General features: G+C 49.4%; 1 protein-coding gene across 3 annotated transcripts in view; it reads right to left on the reverse strand.

The window, feature by feature from the left end:
- Positions 1-24,117, reverse strand: part of NCK2 (NCK adaptor protein 2) — a 126,131-nt gene that overhangs the window by 45,145 nt on the left and 56,869 nt on the right. The window lies entirely within an intron of this gene.

Below are 24,117 nucleotides of genomic sequence, written 5' to 3' on the forward strand. Positions count from 1 at the left end.
CGGAGCGGTTCCTTTCATTCTTGAGCACTTTGCTATGAGCGTAGGACGGACTTCAATAGCAAGAGGCTGGAGCTGAAGCAAGATTATTCCACAACAGAAAGGAGAGTACAACTGACTTAAATTCCTAATATGGAAAAGCTGTAACCGAGGAAAGTCTGAAAAAGTACATTCTGACTACTGAAACTTTAAGTCAGAAACGGGATTCTGGGTTAGTCTAAGAATCAGAGGTCAGGTGCAAAGCATGGTGCACGTTTATCCCTCCAGCTTGGGCAGGTCAAGAAAATCTAATTTTTCCCTTCATTAACTAAGCTAGTTATCACCCACCTGAAGACAACAGAAAGAAGAGCCACGAATTTAATAGTTTATAGCCAGATCATGTCTCATGTCATGTGACCAGTCTGGAATAGAGCTTAGCAAGAACCCCATGTTATACTGAATAAAAGAAATTCTCAGAAAACCTAGCATGATAAGCTGCTTTCTCAAGTCTCAGATGGAAGATTTTTTTAAACCCAAACAGACTAGAATGGCTATAAAAACTTTCTTGGCCCCGTAGCTGTCACTAACTCCTAAAATAATACCAGTCCTATTCTGGGACTCTCTTCCTAAAAACGATCCCCTTAACTGCGTCTTGCCGGTTTATGACTGGGTTACATAATCCTCCTAACAGACAACACCCCACAATGCTCACAGGTACTTCCAAAGGGGTCACAGGGGCCAAGTCGACCCACTCGGTCACAACTGCAAACAGCAAACATGAGTCAAGAATCTGGGATTCGACGCTTAGCTGAGTCATTTGTGCGTCCTCCTTGGCCTTCAGCTTATTCTGTAAAATGGGAACAGCAATATTTGCCTCGCCTCAGAAGGTACTTTGGGTGCTCGGAAGCAGCCTGAGAATGTCGTGTTTAAGGGGTCAGGGTTTTGTGTCATGTGTGCCGGGGTTAGAGTCCTCTGTGCACCTTAGCCCAGCTGTCCTTCTGTCACATGGGGTGAGAAGAGCACCTCCCCTGGGAGCTTGTGAAGACAGCTCCGAGCACCCTGCCCACAGAGAGACTCAGAACGGGAACCACAGTCAGAATGAAAGCGGTGTGTGCACTGCAGCACACGAGGTCAGTGTAGGGGGCAGGGCAGGGCGGGGCGGGGTGGGGGAGGGATTGGTCCAGTCCTAGTGTCCCCTCCCTCCCTCCCTCCCTCCCTCCCTTCCTTCCTTCCGTCAGGCTCTCCTGAGCAGCAGATATGCTTCAGGGCACCAGGGTTCCCTGGAGGGTGCGCAAGCCCAGGGTCTGCTCTCTTGTGATTCAAGCCCCAGGCACAGAAGCACCTCTCCAGAGACTCCTCCCCTTCCCTCCCCATCTCAGTGTCACCCTCCAGGGTCTCCTCCCCAGAGGTCATTAGTGTACGACCTACTGCTGTCCTTCCCCGAGAGCACCTGCATCACCTGAGGTTACCTGTTCACTGGGTGGAACGCCCTGTTACGTGCTGACAGTGGCTGCTGAGGCTTCAGCCCCCCGATTTAAAGGGAAGGTCAAGGAAAGGCAGACTGATGACTCGGAGCTAATGTATCCAATACACCTGCCTCATTCATCCTTCCACGGACTGACCAATCTCGCTGGCCTCAGAGAAGACCAGGGTCATATGGCTTTAAAAAAACTGCCAATCCCACTGTGTAATAGAAACCTCACGTGGATGGAATACGATTTATTGAATTCAATTCAAAACAGAAACAGAGACAAACCAGGTGTAACATTTTACCTCTAGGATGATAACTCAGAATTTCAGAAAAATACCTGTGTGCACACATGGATACAGACATATCAAATATAGAGCTGGGAGCAAATAACCGGTTTAGAGAAGAACCAGGTAAGAAAACAGACTGACTACATGAAAAGAAAAAAAAAAAAAAAAAAAAGTCACACTTGCCATGATTTTCAACATACAGTCTGAATTACTCCAATAATATAATCTACTTCAAGATGAGTCTTGAGGATTTTTCTTTGTACCGTCTCATGCCTTTGAGGCAGTCAACCATTTATTATGGAAACTCACTCAAATGGAGGTTTTCTGTAGATGCAGTTGGAAGAACAACAGCCCAGCCCCGCAAAGAGGTCCACATCCTCCTACCTGGAACCTGTGAATATGTCAGGCTACAAGGCAAAGGGGAATTAAGGTCAGCTCATCTTGAGGGAGTATCCCGGGGGGCCCGGAGTGACCACAGAGCCCCCATGAGCCGGAAAGGAGACAGAAGAGTCAAGGAGGGACCTGCCAGGACGAGGGTAGCCCCTTGCAGCTGGAAGGAGCAAGGAACAGGCTCTCCCCTGGAGCCTCCAGAGGGTACAAGGCCCTGTGCAACCTTGACTTAGCCCTTCGAGACCTGGGTGGGACTTGCGACCTCCAGAACTGGAAGAGAATACAGCAGCCGCAGAAAACCAACGCAGTGAGCACTCGTGCCAAGGTCAGTCCAAACAAGGAACACGTTCTATGTTTTCCCTCATTTATCATCATGTTTTCCTCCCTTGGTTCTTATTTGCAAACACTTCAAAACAGTACATTTGCATTAAGGAGACCCACTCAAAGAAACAGTCTCAGAAGCAGCTTTAAAAGACCTTATAAATTCTTGATTAAAGTTTCAGGTCATGTTGTAGATAAAAGACTTTCCAGAGGCCAACGAATTTGACAGGAGTTGGCAGGAACCTGTGGTGTCCTGGGCGGGACAGAAAGGTCAGTTGGTGGCTTTGTACAAGCAGTATCACTGATTACAGCTGATACGCTTCAACTTTAAGTAGGACACAATATGGAATCTCAAGGCTGTTTCAACTCTCAGCAAGTTAATTAACCTGTGACAGGGGTCAAGGTCTTACCACTGCCCTGAGGCACAAAAATACACTACGTGTAAAAGAGAAAATAAACAACAGAGCGGGCCTGGCACTCAGTCACAGGAGCTGCCGGCGGGGCAGCTGCCTGCCTGTGAGCTCGTCCGAGGTCTACAGACACCCTCTGAAACAGAGAGGATCTATACACACACATACTGAATGAGTGATGAAGCTGGGGCTTCGGGATATCAAATAACTCATCCAAATCCACAGGCTAGAGAGTGCCTGTGCTGGGATTCAAACCCATGAGAACTGTCTCATCCCAAAGCCTGAGCGCTTCCTTCCTCTTGCAGCTGGTAGAGTCCTGGGTAGCAGAATTTTGCAGCATGGCCAAAAAAAAAAAAAAGAAATCCCAAGGGTAAGGCAGGTGCCAATAAACAAAAACTGAATTTCAATTTCATTTTGATAAATTTCATCAGTGAAAACACGTGGGGGAGAGCAGTAGCTCCTGATCTTCCAGGTCTGGTCTGGGAAGAGCCTGGCTGGCGTTTTAACATTTTACTTGAGGAGAGGCCAAGGAAGACCAGACCAAGTTGAAGGGTAAACTTTCCCCATTTCAAAACACGGGGTCAAAGAGCTCCATTCCCCACGCCCCTCCCTCTGGGGGTGCGCGTTGCGGGTGGGGAAGCCCATCTGTCCTGCTGTCACCTGTCTCGCTGCCAACCTGAGCAGAGACCTCCTTCCTGCAGCTGCTCCTGCTGGGCGTGGCTGAACGGTACAGGGCAGAGGCTTCTGCCTCTCTAAGACCCCAGCGACCTTTGCTCTGGGGGTTATTCTGGAGAAGGTCTTTTTATGATTGTTCTAATTTTGTGGGATCACCGTCCAAGCCTGTGGCCCATACAGTCTCGGTCTTTGAGTCTGGAAAGGTTTCCTCTGAGCACCAACGGGAGCCATTCCTGGGAATGTTCCTCTCTGGTCGGAGGAGGCCAGGGATGGGAGATCCAGGCTCAGCACCTACCAGTGAGCGACCCTGCGGGGGGAAGCTGCTTAACCTCTGACCTCCGTTTCTGTCTGCAGACACCAGGATGAAATGAGACCAGCACAGGAAGTACCCGATACCTGGTCAGCGCTGGATAAATGTCAGACATCCCCGCTCTAGCTGTGTCTGTGTGACGCCCGGTGCGCGTCTCACTGGACCCTAATTCTATTTCTGATTTTTCGAGGAAGCGCCATATCACCTGCACCCATTCCCACCAGCAGCGCACAAGGGTTCCGACTTCTCCACAGCCTCACCAACGCCTGCCGCTCTGCTTTTTGGTAGCAGACATTCTACAGGGTGTGAGGTACACAAAATTTCCTAAATGAACTTTCTTGAACAGGATTTGTTAGTGGATGGCAATTCTCAATAAAGACCACATTTTATACTTTTATTGTCAATCTAGGGTTTCTGCTGCACCCTCTCCCCATCTTTTATAAAGTGAATTTCTACTATCAATTCATCCTTACTGCCAGGATCCGCACTTCCCTCCCACCCCAAATTAAATCACAGTAGAAAAATACCTTAAAAATGTGAGTCAGTTTTCAAGAGATAATCACCCAGCAACCCATTTTACTTTGTGAAATGCCTGGACAAAGCCAGTATTCCAAAGACTAGCCTGTAAGTCAACACAACTCACTAGCACCTAGGAAATTTTACAGAAGAAACAGGACTGGGGACTCTGTTGTTTCAGCTAGAATCTGGGAAATACTATTTTTCACACACCATTTACTGCTCAAGCCATGGACTTCCCTTTCTGTTAACTTTCGCTAACCTGCCTCAGTTTCCCCCTGGGTGTCGCAGACATTCGTCACGCTGGGAAGAAGGCCATGAACATTAGGTAACAGCCGAGCACCATCATTTTGGAGACTCACAGTCAATTTAATAAGCCAGTTTTATTATACGGTATTAATTGTACAACAAACGGAAGTCCACAGAACTGCACTGGACTTAGAATCAACACTGCCTCACACCACAGTTACCCGAGTGATGGGGAAAATACCAGCAGCGGGAAAATGTCCCCAAAAGTCAGATTCACAGAGACAAAGCAGAAGAGTGGCTGCCAGGGGCTGGGGGGAGGGGGAAACAGGGAGAGGTTGGTAAAAGGGTACAGTAGACGCTTTCAGCTATAAATGAATAAGCCCTGAGGATCTAACGTAAAACATGGTGACTACAGTTGATACCGCTGTATTGTATACCAGAAATTTGCTGAGAGAGTAGAACTTCAATGTTCTCACCAGAAAAAGATAAACATGTGAGGTGACAGATGAGCTAATTAACTAGATGGGGAGAATACTTTCCCAATGTATGCCTATATCAATTCACCACCATGTACACTTTAAATATCTTACAATTTTGTCAATTATACCTTGATAAGGCTGAAATTTAAAAAAAAAAAGAAGGAAAAATACCGAAAATGGACATTGATATCTTTGGTGAAACCTGACCTTCCTCTACAACATCAAGAGAGCATGAAGTATTTTCAGACAATGCATTCCACGCCTCCCAAAGTAAACAAACAGCCCTCTGTCACTGTATTTAGGGGTTTATTAAGCCTTGCAATTGTTTTCCACAACCATGAACGTAGCTGTAACTTCTGTAACTTAAACACCTGGTTCATAAATATATCAAAGTATAAATGTCAGGAGCTTCCTTGAACCATGCTAACGAGTCCAGCTACACTACTGGATACCTGACCTTTTTCCTGGCTGCCTTATTATTCAGAATTATCTGCCTAATTACGAAACGTACAAGGGTAAAAGAAGCGGAGTGATTTACAAAACACCCTCCCTGAGACCTGGGTCTCCTAGCATTCAAACATGACTGCGCTGTCACAACCATTTTAGTTCTCCAGACGTATGTGGCTTATACCCACATTCCTACACATTCTGGTGTAGATTTTCCTATTTCACGGGAAAGGTAAGTGCAGAACGCCCCTCCGTGCCTCACTCTTGGGACAAGGACCCGCACCCACCATGCTCAGCAGGGCAGGGACCCAGGTCCTGAGAAGGGACCCGAGCTACTCTGGTTTAATTACTAAACAGGCACCTCTACAAATTCGAGAAAGATAAATGCTAGCATTTGTCCCAAATGTGCGCTCCTTTTACGGAAATCTTCCCTACCATTCAAGAAAACAATGAGGAAATAAAGATTTCTAGCATCTGTACGTGATTTTTAAAAATAAATTTTAGGGCTTCCCTGGTGGTGCTGTGGTTGAGAATCCGCCTGCCGATGCAGGGGTCACGGGTTCGTGCCCCGGTCCGGGAGGATCCCACGTGCCGCGGAGCGGCTGGGCCCGTGAGCCGTGGCCGCTGAGCCTGCGCGTCCGGAGCCTGTGCTCCGCAACGGGAGAGGCCACAGCGGTGAGAGGCCCGCATATCACAAAAAAAAAATAAAAAATAAAAAAATAAAAATAAATTTTATTTTTTAGAACTGTTTAGTTTCCCCTATTATTCATATCTTCCCTGACCATGATACATTTGTTACAATTAATAAACCAACATCGATACACTAACTAGAGTCCACATTTTACTCAGGCCTCCTAAGGTTTCTCCCTCATGTCTTCTTCCGTCCCAGGATCCCATCCGGGACACCACCTTGCCTTGACTCGTCACGTCTCCCGAGCCTCCTCTTTGCGTGACAGCTCCGCAGACTTCCCTCGTTCTGATGACCCTCCGTTTCTGAGGAGGGCCTGGCAGGTGCTCTGCACCATGTCCCCGGGGGGGAGTCTGTCTGATGTCTTTGTCCCCACAAGCCAGGCCTGGGCTCTGGGCTTTGGGGAGGAGGCGCAGAGGTGAAAGTCCACAGTCCCTGCGTGGTCTGGGGGTGCCTGCCATCACTGTGGCTGCCCCCTGGGCTGGCCCCGTCACCTGGCTGAGTCCGGACTGTCCGGCTTCCCCCCTGCAAGGTCCTTATCCCCCCCCCACACCCTGTGCTTTGGGGAAGGAGGCTCTGAGCACCGCCCACCTCCCTGACGGAGAGAATCTGCAGGAATTACTTGGGATTCTGCCTGGGGGGTTTGCCTCTTCCTCCCCGTTTTTAGATTTATTCAATCATTTATTCATATTAGCATAAACCTATTTATTTTATACTTTGAGCTACAACCAATACTTCTTATTTATTTTGTTGCTCAAATTGTGCTAACTTTGGCTATTGGGAGCTCTTTTCGTTGGCTCCCGTGTCCCTTTGACATACCCTGTCGTTGCAAGTGTGTGTCTATGTGTGTGAATTTGTGTGTCTATGTGAATTTGTGTGTGTGTTTGTATGTCTGTGTGCGTGAATTTGTGTGAGTTTGTGTGTCTGTTTTTGTATGTGTCTGTGTATGTGAGTTGGTGTGTGTGTTTTTGTGTGTCTGTGTGTATGTGAGTTTGTGTGCCTGTGTGTGATTTTGTATGTGTGTATGTGTATGTGAGGTTTTTTGTGTGTGTGTTTGTATGTGTCTGTGTGTGAGTTTGTGTTTTTGTATGTGTGTCTGAGTTTATGTGCGTTTTTGTATGTGTCTGTGTGTCTGTGTTTTTGTATGTGTGTGTTTGTGTGTGCTTTTGTATGTGTGTCTGTGTGTGTTTGTGTGTCTGTGTGGTTTTGTATGTGTGTCTGTGTGTGTGTTTTTGTACGTGTGTCTGTGTGTGCACATGTGCATGCGCGTGTGCTCTGAGCACATCCTGACTTTCTGGCGCCTCGAGCTACTCCAGCTCACCTTGTGTACCTGCCGCCCCGGTCTCGGGACCAATACGGCAGATTTTACTGGAACCAGCAGGACCTACATCCCACTTCTTGTGTGTGTTACACACAGAGCTCTCCTGCGCTGACTCCAGCCCAGCTCCTGGGTGTTGTTGAAAGGAAAGGAGCTCTTGTGAGCGACGGGGTTTGATCTGTCTCCTCCGTGCCTTCCCTCTCACACACAATGCTTTTAAGTGACACCTTCTGCTGGGTCCCTAACCTGCCCCGCACACGGCGTCTGCCCTGAGGCCATCCGGCCCCTCCACGTCCACCGTCACCTGCTTCTCCAGGTTCGGCGCCATCACCCCCTCGCTGACCTGCCCCGAACCGGCCGGGCTGCCCTGGTTCCACCTGCGGTCTTTGCTGGATGGACTTCAGCTCCTCCAAGCGTAGTCCTTTACCCTCGACTTAGCGGAGCCAGGACGCGGTGACACGTCAGGAGCGCTTGCAGCGATGTCTGTGCGCACATGTAGGAAACTCTGGTGGCACCCACTCCCCACCTGCCCCAGGGCAACCAGTCGTGCAAGAGACGCACCCGCCCACCGGCCCACGTCCTGTCCTCCTGTCTCTGACCCCGGCTCAAGGGAGCCTGGTGCTGCCTGGCAAGCCACGCCCCTGTCCTCCGTGAACGCCGCCCTCCCCGGTGAGGCTGAGGGCTGTTCCAGATCTTCCTTCTCCGCCCTTGAGCACCGCCCCCCACTCCCACCGTGGAGCTGGTGAATGCCCTTGCCTCTTCCCTCACTGAGGAAGCAGAAGCCATCGGGGGTCCCAGGGCTGCAGGCGCCTCTGTCCCTCTGGTCCCCGGGTGACCGTCGGGGACCACCCCGTCCATGTCGGACCCCACCCGCCCCCTCTTCCCGAAGGATCTGCTCCTCTGGTCATTCTCCCTTCTCTCCACCGTGGCACGAGTACTCCACGCTCTTCTGGGTCACCTCTCCTGCCCGCTGACAGCGGACACGGCCCACGAGCCCGTCGGGGGAGCCGCCCTTCACTCGGCTGCCTGGGGTCACGCAGCCCTGCTCTGCCTCCTGCCTTGTCTCTTCCTGGCCCCCCCTCGCGTTTCTGACCCAGAGATGCAGCAGCCAGGCCTTGATCCTCTCACCCCCGTCTCCAGCCACGCTGCTCCCAAACGCGGCCTCCAGCCCTGCTCCCCTCCAGATGCCGCCTGCTACCCCGTCTCAGCGACACCTCCACGTGGACGGCCCCCTGCCCTCCAAACTCATCCAGAGCTCGTCGCCATCCACACCGAACCAAAACCAAAAGAAAACCAATCACACGAACAGCAACCACAAAATCCCACAGCCCCGTCTCCCCGGGTCCCCTTGGAATAAACGAACACGAGACAACCATTCACCGAGGTGCCCGTCGGGGCAAGAATCCGAGCACATCCCACGGAACGCGGCGCCCCCATCCGTCTCATCAGCAAACCCCATAGGCTCGCCTTCAAAATCCCTCTCAGGTGGGACCAGTGCTGGCCCCTGCCACCGCCCAGCTCCAAGCCAGCAGCAGCAGGGCCGGGACAAGGCAGCCTTCTCCACCCGGGTCCGTCCCACCCTCTGGTCTGACTCCCCCAGCAGCAGCCTGCGGTAGCTGCAAAAGGACAGTGGGCTGGGCCTCCGCCGTCCCTCCCCATCACACTAGAGCACAACCCGCGGCCACTGCCAACGCCAGCTCTTCCCCCAAGCCCACACCCCCTGCTCCCTGGCACCTCCCTTGCCCTCCTCTCCCTCTCACGTCCACATCCCACCCCGGATGAAACCCAAGCCTCCGCCCAGCCCCACGGCCCCGGCTCATGTAGAAGAGCTGCTGCATCCCCCCTGCCGCCCCCGCCTGACGATTTCCCTGCTCGGCTTTCTCTCTTCCTGGCACTTACGGGGGACTCCATGCATATTTTTGGCTGTTTTCTCGCTGAGTGGGACTTCCCTGCAGACAAGGATTCTGTCTCCGCGCAGACTGAGAGCTTAGAGGCGCCCGAGCCCGTGCACCCAGCAAGCACTTGAAGGCGTGCGTGGACATTCTGCAGCTGTGCTAGCTCCACCACCAGACCCCCCGGTGGACACAAGACTCCGAAATGCTGCCTCCGATGCTGAAGCCCTGGTGTGGTTGGATTCAAATTTAAGAAACTTCAATGAGAACTATCTCACCTTTGGATACCGTCGCTGTCACTCTACGTAATAAGGGCTCTTCACTCACGAGGGAAGCCACGGAAGAATTCCAATTGAAAATTTAAATTTTATGTCGTTCAGCTACTTCGAATAAAATGGGGGAACTACATGGAATATACATAAATATTCATGAAATACAGATCAATAAGGAAGGGTGAATCTTCCAACGTTTTCTGACGCCGGTGAGAGCAGCACCAGAAAAGAAAAGATGAAAGTTTCGCAAAGCGCATTAATCTACCGAGAAGGCACCGTCTCAGACTCTATGATATACCTGGCAAAAATCAGTGAGGTACTGTCAATAAAATTCCGGCATTTCGAAACCTTGCGTTTATCTTCATCAGCCCCCAAATTTAAAAATAGGTTGCTGAACCCTGAAACAACACAAAATACATATAAAAATCCTTCCAGCAGAGTTATAAGAATACGAGACTCCCTTTTATAAGAAAGCATTAAGGTTTATCAATAGTGGTATGACATTTGTGCCACTGCTGGCACAGTAAAAGACTCTGTCCAAAGTCTGGATTCTCAAGTGAGAATTATCGATCTTCACAGATCAAAACATGATGAGATATGCTTGTAACGAAACCAGTACACACAGTAACAAAGGACTGGTACCTAGAATACATAAAGAGTCCTGCAATTCATGAAGAAACAGACCAACAACCCAACTGAAAGCAAGTGAACACCAAGTCATTGCCCAGAAGGACGGCACAGACGATGAATCGACACGGAAGAAGCTCCACCTCCTCGTCCGTGATCTGAGATGACAGTCAGATGCCTTCTTACGCTAGAAACGGACCAGGTGATGGCGTGAGTGTCAGGGCGGCCGGGGGCAGTGGGAGTCCTCGTGTTCTGCCAAGACAGGAACACGGCAGCCCTGCCCGGGAAGAAAACGTGGGGGTCATCTGGTAAAGCCGGGCGCTGACACGGCACACGGGAAGCATCTCCACGCAGAGAACCTCTGCGCTGGGGCGGTGGGGGGGCCCGCAAGCTGCACGCAGAGCCGCCCTGCTTACGTCGGGCCGTAAATGAGAATAAATGAGCAAGGAGCAAGGCAGTGGATGGCCGAGTAAGTAAACCACTGGGGGAGAAGACCAACTTCCCCAGGAGAATTCAAGGAAGTGCCATGGAGCCTCCCCGCCGGAGGAGGTCGAACCCTAACTCCCACCCTCAGGGCGGGCGGCACCCGGAGACGCCCTCCCAGAGAGGACAAGAGCAGACAGGGGACCGCTGACAGCCACGCCAACTCACCGACAGCTCAGGTGCCCTGCGGTGAAGATGGCACTTTACCTCCGTGGTCCTCCCGCCAAAGACACACTATCCCAGTCCAACGAGGAGAAAAAGAGCAGACAAATCCCACCCGAGGGGCACCCAACACGTCCTCCTCAACACTGCCACGGCCAGGTCATAAAAACAGGGCGAGCCTGAGGGACCCACAGCCTGAGGACACATGGCAACCACTGTGACGTGTGTGATGCGGGTCCTGGGGTGACCGTCCACACCCGCGGCTCAGCCTCAGCCTGAAAGACACTTTATCTGACGTTAACACAGACGTTCCTGCTTTCTTTCCGTCGTGATTCTTGTTTCCGCGGTCTATCTCTTCCATCCTTTTGTTGTCAACATATGCACACACATATAGAACGTCTATAAAGCATGCCAGGAGAGTGAAGGACACAGACGTGGCTGGTATTTCACGCTGACGGGGAGGGGGTGCCGTGGGGGCCGGTCAGGACCGGCCCCCGCCCCGGGGCTGCGCTGGTCAAAGGAGTTCGGGGCCCTTTACCCGGGAACCCATCTGGAACCTGGCTCTCATTTGGGAATAAGAATTGTCCGGCATGTTAGTTATATTTTTGCTGGACAAGCCCTGAGTGACCAGGTGTTCTGAACACCAGCCCCCCTCAAGTTTTCCATCCCTGAGACAGTCAAAGTGACAGCCTCCCCAGCCCCCCGCAAATGCCATCCACGCTGCAAGCAAAACACCCGTGGGGACAGAACTGGGTCTCCCGGGGTCAGCCTCCCAGGGGCAGGGAACATGCGAGGCCCAGCCCTTGAGTCAGGAAGGGCACAGCGTAAATCACCTTCTGGTGATCCGAGGACCCGCTGGGATCCTGCAGGGCCAGGACCTCCGATCCCGATGGTCAGGACGCGTAGGCGGCAGGGGCTCGGACCCTGAGGGCTGGAGGGTCCAGTGCTGGAAGGGAAGCCATCGCGAAGCTCTTCGGGGTTTGTAGGGTATGACACAAGGGACAGAGCGGGACTGACCACGTGCACTGCCTTCTATGAAAGTGGAACCGGTTCCCATCCCTTCCCTGCAGGTGACCCAGATACTGGCCCCACTGGGCAAGAAATCCCTAAAAGAAGAGAAATGACCATTTCCCTTTCACACAAATAATACAGACTCTGCCATGTGATTTCTCCACCAAGAACCTCCGCCCCCCGGCTGCAATCTCCAAGCACAGAACACAAGGCGTGGAGGGCAGGTATCGGCTCCTGGGCCTGCTGTGAGCTGAGCCCACGGTGCCCGGCGCTGCTGCCTGTTTCTCTGCCGTGCTTGTTGTTTGATTTCTGCGCCTAAAAGAGCAGTCTCCCTCGAGGGTTAGCTCCCTGCCAGGATCAAAAACCACAACTGCCAACACACAGTGTAATTAGGCACGGAACGCAATTTTTTAAAGGCTCGCGAATTATCTCCAGCGTGACTATATGGAAACGCCCCAGTGGAGGAGCTCAGAAGGTCCCTCTGGGCACGACGGGTGTGTGAACATACAGATGCTCAGGCCCCTTCGGCCCGCTCCAGGTTGGTCTGGCGTGGGGTCCGAGGACCCCGGGCGGCCCCTCAAGGACCGTGCGCATCTCAAGGTGGCCCAGGGCACAGCAGGGGTGAACGTGCACAAGGGGAGCCGGCGGGTCCAGGAGGCCGACCCCCCGCCTCCCTCTGACCTCACTGGGCCCCAGCCCCAGACGAGCCCCGCGGCGCCCCAGCCGGCAGGGGATGCAAAACCCAGGGTCCAGGTCAGCAGTTTCCACACTGGTGACCAGGAAGACTCGGGAAGCTCCACAGAAAAGCACCAATGTCTAGGCTTCCCCAAATTCAAGTCCCTGGAGCCGGGGCCCGGAGTGCGTGTTTTCAGAGGCCCCCCCCACGACCCCCCGAAGGAACCAGGTACGGGGATGTCTCTGATGAAGCGCTGACACTCGGGTCTCTCCTCCGCCGGCTCCTTGGGATCCCGGGGAGCTTTCAGCCCCCGAGACCCGGACCTGCCTGCCCAGCCCAGAGTGCGGCCGGCAGGCACGGGGCACCCGAGGCCCGTGTGACTCTTCTGGAAAGCGGAGGGAGGTGGGCTGCGGTGTGTCCCTCGCCACGCCGCCCCCAGCCCCTCATCCAGCGTCCGCGTCCCCCTGCGCCCGGCCCACGTGGCCAATGGGAGAACCAGGGCCGGCAGCCTCAGCCGCTGAAGCTCAGGGGGGCCCCGGAGCCTGTCCTGGAGGTGGGACTCGGGTGGCGGACGCGCGCCACGAGGAGGCTGCTGTGCCTCGGGAGGGGCCTAAGCCGCGGCGCGCCCTGACCTTTGCCCAGAGCCTGTGGGGTTGGCTGCGGTCCCGTCCCTAGATGCCCGGATCACAGACCCAGCACTCACCCAGCCCCTCCACGTCACTGTCCCGGAAACTAAGGCCCGGAGGGCGACACGCACGATGGGGCGCTCAGCCCCTGCACCGCGCACCCGACGCCTCCTCCGGGAGCTCCCGTTCCGAGCACAAGTTGGGATCCAGCCACTGGGAAAACACGACCGACCTTCTGCAGAACTGTCTTCATCGTGAGCTTCCGGGTGACAGGACGGCCTGTCAGCATTCAGCTCCTCCCACAAAACAGGCCTCCAGGGACCCAGGCTACCGACAGGGGAGATGTTCCCGCCGCTCCTGGGGTCGACGGCTTTCCCGGCTCTTGCCATCTGGGCGCGGGACGTCCCTCTCAGCCTTTGTAAGCGCCACAAAATCTACCTCAAGAACTCGGGTTCAGAGCATAGGCTACAAACCCCCAAAGCCTCCAACCAAAGCCAGTCGGACTGGGGGAGGGGGTCTCGTATCCCCTCCATTTCCCACTCCTTCCCTGAGAGCTGGGGGACCCAAGCAGAAAGCAGCGTTCTGCGGAAACGCCCCACCTGCGGACGATGCCCTCTGCTTCCCCAGTGGGCTGGGGGCCGCCCTGGCTGTCCTTGACCGCGGCTCGCCCTTGTGCGCCCAGGGGGCTCTGCACACAGAAAGGTGGGCGGGCCAGGGAGCGTCCCCACCACTCCCACCAATTCACGTGCCAATGTGACTGTGGGTCAAGGTCGACTCCGAGAGGCCCAGGAAGCAAGTGCCGCCTCACAGGGAGATGTGGGGTCGGCGCCCAGGCAGGGGCCAGCAGGGGGACACGGTTACCCCACCCAGCAGGCACTGAGGGAACCGGCCTCCATTCAGAACCTGTTTCTGCTGCTATCCTGTTCATTAACACAGCACCGGAAGCCGCTCTCCTTACACTGTGGTCTCTCGTGGTCTGAGTTATTCATACAGTTTTATAACCACCTTAGCACCCTGGAGCCACAGAGTTTCCAAAGAAGGCACTTGTGGTGCTACGATAAAGGCCAACGGGAACGGCGATCCTGGTCTAAAGCTCCGCGTGCTCTCCTGAGCTCCGCACCGAGCCACACCGGTGACGGGGGAGGTGGGGTCCCCGGGGCCACTGCCAACCCTCCGCAGTGCTCCTGGACCACCGGGCTGCTCCCTGCCCTCTCCCACACACCCCCTTCAGATCAGCACGCACCGCAGGGGGGTCCGCAGGGGGATTCTCATCCTGCCGTGGCACTTCAGTGCTTGTCAGCTTTACTGAGGCACACTTAACTATTCAAGGAGCTGCACGTGTCAAACGTGTACAGTTGGGTGAGTCTGGACGTATGCAAACACACTTGGTACCATCACCGCAAACAAGGTAATAAACACACCCATCACCTCCAAAAGATGTACCCGTTCAAGGTCTAGTTTGCTTTTCAAAAGCCTACACCCCCCTACCCGGCAATACACACAAACACACAGCAGGAATATGTTTTGCTTTTCTGGAGGGAGGAAGGAGGCCAAGAAAAACACTTCACCTCTCCTACTTTTGGAACCTCGAGAGCTGCAGGGCTTTATTTAAAGCTCCGTGCGGCCGGTGTGGCCTCTTTTTTAGATTCGCTCTCTCACAGCTGCATCTTCTACACGCCCGGTCCAGGGACTCTGAGAGCAAATGGCGCGTGTGCGGCCAGCCCCCTGCAGCCCCGGGGCAGCCGCGAGTCACGGGTCACCGTCGGCCGGGCCGTCTTGGCAAGTAAAGCAACCTCTCCTGGCTCTTTTCCACCTTTTATAAAATGGGGGTGGGGGGAGACATAGCCACATCACCTGATCTTCGAAAGAATTTATATGAAAATGCCTTCGTAAACCGTAAGGTGCAATTCAGAGGAGAGTGGAGAAACGACTGCAAAGTTATTAATTCAGTTCTACAATCTGTGCTAAGGAAAAGAACTGGGGGGGTGGGGGTGGGAAAGGGTTCGCTTTTTGTGTTTTTAATTTGTGTCCGGCCTTCGAGGAAGCCACACTGCTGGGGCATGTCGGCTGTGACAGAAAAGAGAAATGCTTGGCTAAACTATGACCGTCACCTCAACCAGCAGAAAAGGATGATTTCGCCGCTACGTAAAGAAACGGTGAATCTCGACTTTATGCAGCTTCGCTCTGGACACAGGTGCCGTGGGAAGAGCAGGGTACCCCAGGGGTGACCCCCCCCCACAGGAAGTGTAGGAGGTCCTTCAGCCTCCACAGATGACGTCCCTCTCAGAGGTCAGTTGGTCAGCGGGGAGTCACAAATACACGGCAACATCGGGGAAGAGCACAGGTGCAGGTCCGAGGCCTGCTGAGCTGGCCCGGGGGTCTTCAGGAGGTACCCAGGCCTTTGGAAGATTCAGGTCCTGTCTCCTACGCCCCAACCCCTCCCAAAGCCTTCCTCTCTCCTCCCTTCTTTAGGTTTCCGAAAGGGACTCCCTTCCAGACCCTCCTCGGTTGCTCGAGATTTTGCTAGGGAAAGTAAATAAATAAAATTCACGGTCAGGAAGATGTGGGTTCACAGCCCACCCTGCCCGACGAGCACAGGGTTTTGGCCAAGTTGTTTCATGTCTCAGAGCGTCGAGGGGTCCCAGGTTCTAGGTAAGCACTCCGATAACAGGTCGCTGCCGTGTCATTGCCGCGCAAGGTCAGAGCCGGTCAGAGCCGGCTTGGAAGCAGCAGCTCGTGGCCAGAACACAACGCTGCTTGTGGGTTCCACTCTGTGACCCTGGGCAACCCTCTTTGCTCCCCTGAGGCTCAGTGTCTCTGCCTATGAAATGGCGGTAAAAAGATCTGCATTCCAGCCGCAGATAATATCCTGCAGGAGACATGGGGGTGGGGGGCAAGCACCTGGCAAGTGCCCGGTACGGTACAGATGCTCCCACTGACTCACCAGCACGTTAACTGTGGTAGAATCAACACAGCAATATATATATATATATATATATATATATATATATTTTTAGCAACGCTCGATACCTATCGGCCAACTATTTAACCAATTACTACAGATCTAACCACCATATCGACTGGAACGTCAAAGGCTACTGCCATCCCTAGACATTCCGTAGCCCCTAGAAAGACCCAACTAGTCCAGCTGCAGACGCCCTACCCCAGGTGCCTCAGGGGTCCCAGTGAAGGGGGAGTGGTGGTAAGGGGACGGGATGGTCCCTTCTATTTTGGCAGAAACTCAACAAGTTACTTTCAGGTATCTAGCCTCCCAGCCACAGCTGTGACCCTAGAAACTTAATGGCAGAGAAACGGGTCTTGCATGTGAAAAGTCTTTCTAAAGAATCTCTGTGGGTGCAAAGTGAGTGACCAGCAATCTCCAAAATACCAAAAAGCTGGGATATGGCAAAAGACAGGAGTAAATTTAAGCCAACTTTATTTAGTATATGAACCTTGGGAAACTGTCATTATAAAAATTGAGGCTGATATGAAGACAAGTAATAAAAATTTCCTTTACTAAAAGAAATATGACAGGATAGCATTTTTACAAACATGAAAGTGACTGACATGCTTATCTTATTTTCTCCTGCTGGATGCACAATTCAACAAACTACTGCTGCTTCTACAGTAGAATGGAAAATGATGCGTACAGACTTAAAATTGTTATCGGCTTAAAACAGACTATTATAAGATGTTTTATGTAAGCCTCGTGGTAACCACAAAGTAGAAATCTATAACAGAGACACAAAAGAGAAAGAGAAAGATATTTAAGCATACCACTCCAAAAAAATCAGTAAATCACAAAGAAAAAAGACAAAGAGGTGAAAAAAGAAACAAAAGAATTAAAAGACAGTAAGAAAACAATTTGTAAAAGGGAAGTACATACCTATCAATAATTACTTTGAATGTAAATAGAATAAATCCTTCAATCAGAATACAGAGTGGCTGAATGAATAAAAAACAAGACCCATCTATATGCTGCCTACAAAAGAGTCACTTCACCTTTAAAGACACACACAGACTGAAAGTGAGGGGATGGAAAGACAGTCCATGCAAATGGAAACCAAAAAAACCCAGGGTAGCTTACTCCTATATCAGACAAAATAGACTTTAAGCCAAAGACTGTACTAAGAGACAAAGGAGGGAATCATATAATTATAAAGGAGTTGACCCAACAAGAGAAAATAACATTTGTAAATATTTATGCACCCAATATAGGAGCACCTAAATATATAAAGCAAATATCAACAGACCTAAAGGGAGAAATAGATAGCAATACAATAATAGTAGGGCACTTCAATATACCACTTTCAACAGTGGATAGATCATCCAGACAGAAAATCAATGAGGAAATCTGTACTTAAACTACACACTAGACCAGATGGACTAAACAGACATTGACAAAACAGTCCATCGAACAGCAGAGGAATACATATTTTTTCTAAGGCACACATGGAACATTCTCCAGGATATCACATGTTAGGCCACAAACCAGTATTAATAAATTTAAGAAGACTGAAATCACATCAAGCATCTTTTCCCATCACAATGGTGTAAAACTAGAAATCAGTTACAAGAGGAACACTGGAAAATTCACAAATATGTGGAAATTAAACAGCATGTTACTGAACAACCAATGAGTCAAAGAAGAAATCAAAAAACATCTTGAGACATTAAGAGGTACAAACAACTATGTATAAGCAACAAGGATACATTGCACAGCACAGGAAAACATAGCCATTATTTTGTAATAAATTTAAATGGAGTATAACGTATAAAAATATTGAATCACTATGTTGTATACCTGAAACTAATATAATATTATAAATCAACTATACTTCAATAAAAAAAAACCCTTGAGACAAGTGAAAATGGAAATACAATAGAACAAACCTCATGGGATGCATTCAAAGCAGTTCTAAAAGAGAAGTTCAGAGTGATAAAAACCCACATTAAGAAAAAACAAAGATCCCAAATAAACAACCAACTTTACACCTCAAGGAACTAGAAAAAACAAATGAAGCCCAAAGTTAGTAGAAGGAAGTATAGAAATCAGAGCAGAAATAAATGAAATAGAGTCTAAAAAGATCATAGAAAAGATCGGTAAAACTATGAGCTGTTTTTTTTCAAAAGACAAAGAAAATAGACAAATCTTTAGCTAGACTCACCCAGGAAAAAAGAGAGGACTCAAACGAACAAAATCAGAAAAAAAAAAAAAAAAAGAGGAGACATTACATCTGATATCACAGACATAAAAAGGATTGTGAGAGATTACTATGAACAATTATACACCAACAAATTGGACATCCCAGAAGTGGATAAATTCCTAGAAACATCAAACCTATCAATATTAAATAATGAAGAAATTAAAAATCTGAATATACCAGTTATTAGGAGGTTGACTCAATAATCAAAAACCTCCCAACAAACAAAAGTCCAGGACCAGATGGCTTCACTGGTGAATTGTATCAGACAATTGAAGAATTAATACCAATCCTTCTCAAACTATTCCCCCAAAATGAGGAGAAAACACTTCCAAACTCATTTTAAGAGGTAAGCGTCTCCTTCCCTGGTGACACAGTAGTTAAGAATCCGCCTGCCAATGCAGGGGACATGGGTTTGAGCCCTGGTCCGGGGAAGATCCCACATGCGGCAGAGCAACCACGCCCGTGTGCCACAACTACTGAGCCTGTGCTCTAGAGCCTGCGAGCCACAACTACTGAGCCCGTGTGCCATAACTACTGAAGCCGCATGCCTAGAGCCTGTGCTCCACCACAAAGAGAAGCCACCAAAATGAGAAGCCCACGCACTACAACGAAGAGTAGCCCTCACTCGCCACAACTAGAGAAAGCCCTTGCACAGCAACGAAGACCCAGCGCTGAAATAAATAAATAAATAAATAAATAAATAAATAAATAAATAAATAAGAGGTCAGCATCACCCTGATACCAAAACTGAACAAAATACTAGGAATCTGAATTCAACAGCACATTAAAAGATCATATACCACGATCAATTGGGATTTACCCCAGGGACACAAGGATAGTTCAATACCTGCAGCTCAATCTGCATGATACAGCACATTAACACAATGAAGGACAAAAATCATATGATTATCTCAATAGATGCATAAAAAGAATTTGACAAAATATTCATTTATGATAAAAACTAAACAAAATGGGTATAGAGGGAACATAACTCACCATAATAAAGGTCATATATGACAAGCCCACAGCGAACAACATATTCAACAGTGAAAAGCTGAAAGCATTTCTTCTAAGAGCAGGAACAAGACAAGGATCCCCACTCTTGTCCCTTATTGAACACAGTATTGGAAGTTCTAGCCACAGCAATCAGACAAGAAAAAGAAATAACATGGACCCAAATCAAAAAGGAAGAAGTAAAACAGTCTATATTTGCAGATGACATGATATTATGCATCATAATATCAAAAACTCGAAAGGAAACCCTAAAGACTCCACCAAAAAACTGTGAGAACAAATGAATTAAGTTGAAAGATACAAAAATCAGTTGTGTGTATACACTAACAATGAACTATCAGAAAGAGAAACTAAGAAAACAATCTCATTTACAACTGTATCAAAAAGAATAAAATACCTAGAAATAAATTTAACCAAGAGGGTGAAAGACTTGTATACTGAAAACGATAAGACACTGATAAAAAGAAGCTGAAGAAAACACAAATAAATGGAAAGATTTTCCATGTTCATGGATTGGAAGAATTAACATTGTTAAAATGTCCATTCTATCCAAAGAAATCTACAGACTCAATGCAATCACTGTCAAAATTCCAATGGCATTTGTCTCAGAAATAGAAAAAACTATCTCAAAATATGTACGGAACCACAAAAGACCCTGAATAGTCAAAGTAATCTTGAGAAAGAAGAACAACGCTGGAGACATCACGCTCCCTGATTTCAAACTGCCGTTGACCCTTGAACAATGCAGGGATTAGGGGCAATCAAAAATCCACTTAGAGCTTATAGTTGGCCCTCTGGATCCACAGTTCTGCTGTATCTGCAGATCCACATCCATGGATTCAACCAACCATGGAAAGTGCAGCACTGTCGTATTTACTATTGAAAAAAATCCGAGTAAAAGTGGACCCCCACCGTTCAAACCCAAGTTGTTCAAGGGTCAACTGTATAGTCAAAACTATAGTAATCAAAACAGTATGGTATTGACATAAAAACAGACCTTGAGATCAATAGAGCAGAATAGAGAACACAGAAATAAGGTCACTTAATTGGCCTTATATGGGCACTTAGTTTACGACATAGGTGCCAAGAACATACAATGGGGAAGGTCAGTCTGTTCAATAAATGGTGTTGGAAAAACTGGACAGCCACATGAAAAAGAATGAAACTGGACCACTATCTTACACCATACACAAAAATCAACTCAAAATGGATTAAAGACTTGAACATAAGACCTGAAAGCATAAAACTCCTAAAAAGAAAACAAAGGGGGTGAGCTCCTTGACATCTCTCTTGTGATGATTTTTGGGATTTGACACCAAAAGCAAAGGCAACAAAACCAAAAATAAGTAACAAGCATCTGCTCAGCAAAGGAAACCATCAACAGAGTGAAAAGGCAACCAACGAATCGGGAGAAAATATTTGTAAATCATATACTTGATAAGAGGTTAATATCCAAAATATATAAAGAACTCATACAACTCAATAGCAAAAAGACAATCAGATTAAAAAATATGCAGAGGACATTTTTGCAGAGATGTGCAGACGGCCAACAGGCACATGAAAAGGTGCTCGACATCACTAAATCATCAGGGAAATGCAAATCAAAACCACAATCACGTATCACCTCACACCTGTCAGAGCGGCTATCATCAAAGGGACAGGAGATAACAAGTGTCTGATGAGGGCGTGGAGAAAAGGGAACCCTCGTGCACTGTTGGTGGGCATGTAAATTGGTGCAGCCACTATGGAGAACAAACAGTATGGAGGTTCCTCAAAAAAATTAAAAACCGAACTATCCTGTGATCCAATAATCCTACTTCTGGGTATCTAAAAAAAGGAAATGAAAACAGGATCTGGAAGAGATATCTGTACCTCCATGTTCACTACAGCAGTAGCCATGAAAGCCAAGATATGGAAACAACCTAAGTGTCCATCAACGGATGAATGGGTAAAGAAGATGCGATACAGAGGTATGTATATGCATGTAAACACACATATATACACACAGGAATACTGTTCAACCACAAAAAGGAAGGAAATTCTGCCATTTGTGACAACATGGACAGACCTTGAGGGCATTAGGCTAAGTGAAATAAGTCAGACAGAGAAAGACAGACAGTACATGGTAGCATTTACATCTGGAATTTTTTTTTTAAAGTCCAAGTCATAGAAATAGGGAGTAAAAAAGTGGCTGCTACAGGCTGGGGGGTGGAGGAAACAGGGAGAGGCTGGTAAAAAGATTTCAGCTCTAAGATGAATAAGGTCTGAGGATCTAATGTAAAACATGGTGACTACAGTTGATAACACTATTATATAATTCAAATTTGCTAAGAGAGGAGAACCTAACTGTTCTCATTTTTAGAAAAGGATAAATAGTGAAGTGATGGGTGTGTTAATTAACTAGATGGGGGGATCCTTTCACAACGCATATGTGTATCAAATCAGCACAGTGTACGCTTTAAATATCTTACAATTTTATTTGTCAATTATCCCTCAATAAAGCTCAAAAAAAAAAAAAAGAAAGAAAATGATGTCTGTGCTCACATTTACATTTTGGGTATTCACATCAGCAGCTGACACAGTCTGAAATCCAGGTCTCAATTACTTTCCTCTACCCATAAGTCTTGTCCCCATAACGCCCACGTCCTTCCACTCACCAGGCTTCTCTCCTGAAAAAGTCTCCAAGTAGATTTTCAAAAGATAAACAATCTTCCGTACAGCATATGACGCTGTTCACATCCTCCATCCCCAGGAAACACCAGCCAGCTTCCCACAACAGTGAATCACAGTCAGTGTTCAGTTATCCAGGGAAGAATGAAGCCCAGACTATACAGTGTCAAGTTCATTCCAGTGGGAAAGGAAGGGGCTTGCGGCCACGCTCCTCCCATGAGCTCCACTTCCCCTGCATCAGGCAAAGTCAAGCCAGGGAGTTCTGAGGTCCGTAACTTCAGAGTGTGCGGTGTGTGTGGGCGCGTGTGCGTGCGTGTGTGTGCGTGTGCGCCGCGTGTGCATGGAGGAGTGAGCTGGGAGACAAGAATACAGGGCAGGGAAATGCAGCCCCTGGACACAGGGGGCTCAGGGACCCCCTCGTCTGAGATGCAGCTCAGACATCCCTCGGCCCAGCCCCAGGGGTAGGCAGGCTGAGACGGCATCAGCTGGGGGTGCCCGGCAGCGGGGAAACGCTTCCGAGGCTGACCCCTCACGTAGCACTTTACCAGGTCGGCGCTGCTTTCCTTTCTTTCCAGGACAGGGCAAGTGACAGGCTGGCCAAGCCGTCACTTTTCCTGTGGGCACATCAAAGACCCCTGACCCAGCAGCACGTGCGGGTTCCCACCCGTTACTGCTTAAACGATGTGGAGACCGCTTCCCCGCTAAGCCACCCAGCCTGCCCTGTGCCACGGGACCCATGACGCCTCGGCCCCACTCCCCGCTTCTTTAAAACTCACTCAGTTCACCCTGCCTCGGGCACCTGAAACTTGCTCTAAGAGCCTGACTGCAGCTGTCACCAGAGCCCCAGAGCTGTCAGGGTAGCACCCCATCCCACAAGGACACGAGACAGAGAGTCCGGAACTGTATTTCATCTATTTTTGTAGCTGCGAAAACAGTCACTGATGGAGAAACAGCCCAGAATCCAGCTGTGCTCACAGTCAATATTTATTACACGAATGGACAGCCCTAGTGGTTTTCCCACTGGACAGTTTTCAACACCATGAAAGTAATTTTTAATAAGTAAATCAGGGCTTTGGTGTGGCTCTCATAAACTTATAGGAGTAATTATTTAAAATTACGTGCATATAAATATTTTTGTTAAGTATATCCGCGTGATAATCTATGTATGACTGTGCCTCTGTGGTACCCAGGCATCGGCTCTTGTTTGTGTGATGGTGACAGACTTCTCCCGGGCAATTGTGCAGGACAGACTGCCCCAATTAAGCATGCGACTTCCCCGACTCACCACTTTCTGGAAGAGGACCCTGACAGTCACTGAGAGTCTATCAATGTCACCCGTGGCCAAGACCATCTAAAGAAGTCCGGTCAGACTCCATGACTGGTGAATCACTAAAGAATTTTGATGACCAGATTCCAGAACCTGCACTAATTCCTAGCTTCTATTCCCATGAAATCTGACAAACTGATTAATACGTGACTGCATTTATAAACGACCAAGTTTTAAAAGGTTCCACTTCAATGACTACTGAAAACACTGAATGGTCATAGCCAAGACTTTTTTATGTAATGGAAACCTCCCAGGGTCAGACATGAAACGCCCAAAGGCTTTCCACCCATATAAGGTCTGGAAGGGAAACCCTGGAGGGTCCGACCAGCGTCTGGGGGGATGTAAAGCCAGTGAAAACCAGCAATGTCCTGGGGGAAGGGGGACCTCAGGGTCACTTACAGGGACACAGTAAGGGGGAGGGCTTGGATCAGCTGCTGAGATGAGCTCTAGGCTCTCAATTCCAAAGCAGGACCCAGACCTGGAAATCATAATGGACGCCTCCCCACTTTAAACAGGTGGGAGACTGTCCTTTGCTCCAAAGAAATCATAAAGGAGAACTCATCATCTTACCCTATGAAACACTACATATTGATTCCATGCCCTTCTAATCACC

Source organism: Kogia breviceps, chromosome 11 (genome assembly GCF_026419965.1).
Source record: "Kogia breviceps isolate mKogBre1 chromosome 11, mKogBre1 haplotype 1, whole genome shotgun sequence".
NCBI classification, from domain to species: Eukaryota; Metazoa; Chordata; class Mammalia; order Artiodactyla; family Physeteridae; genus Kogia; species Kogia breviceps.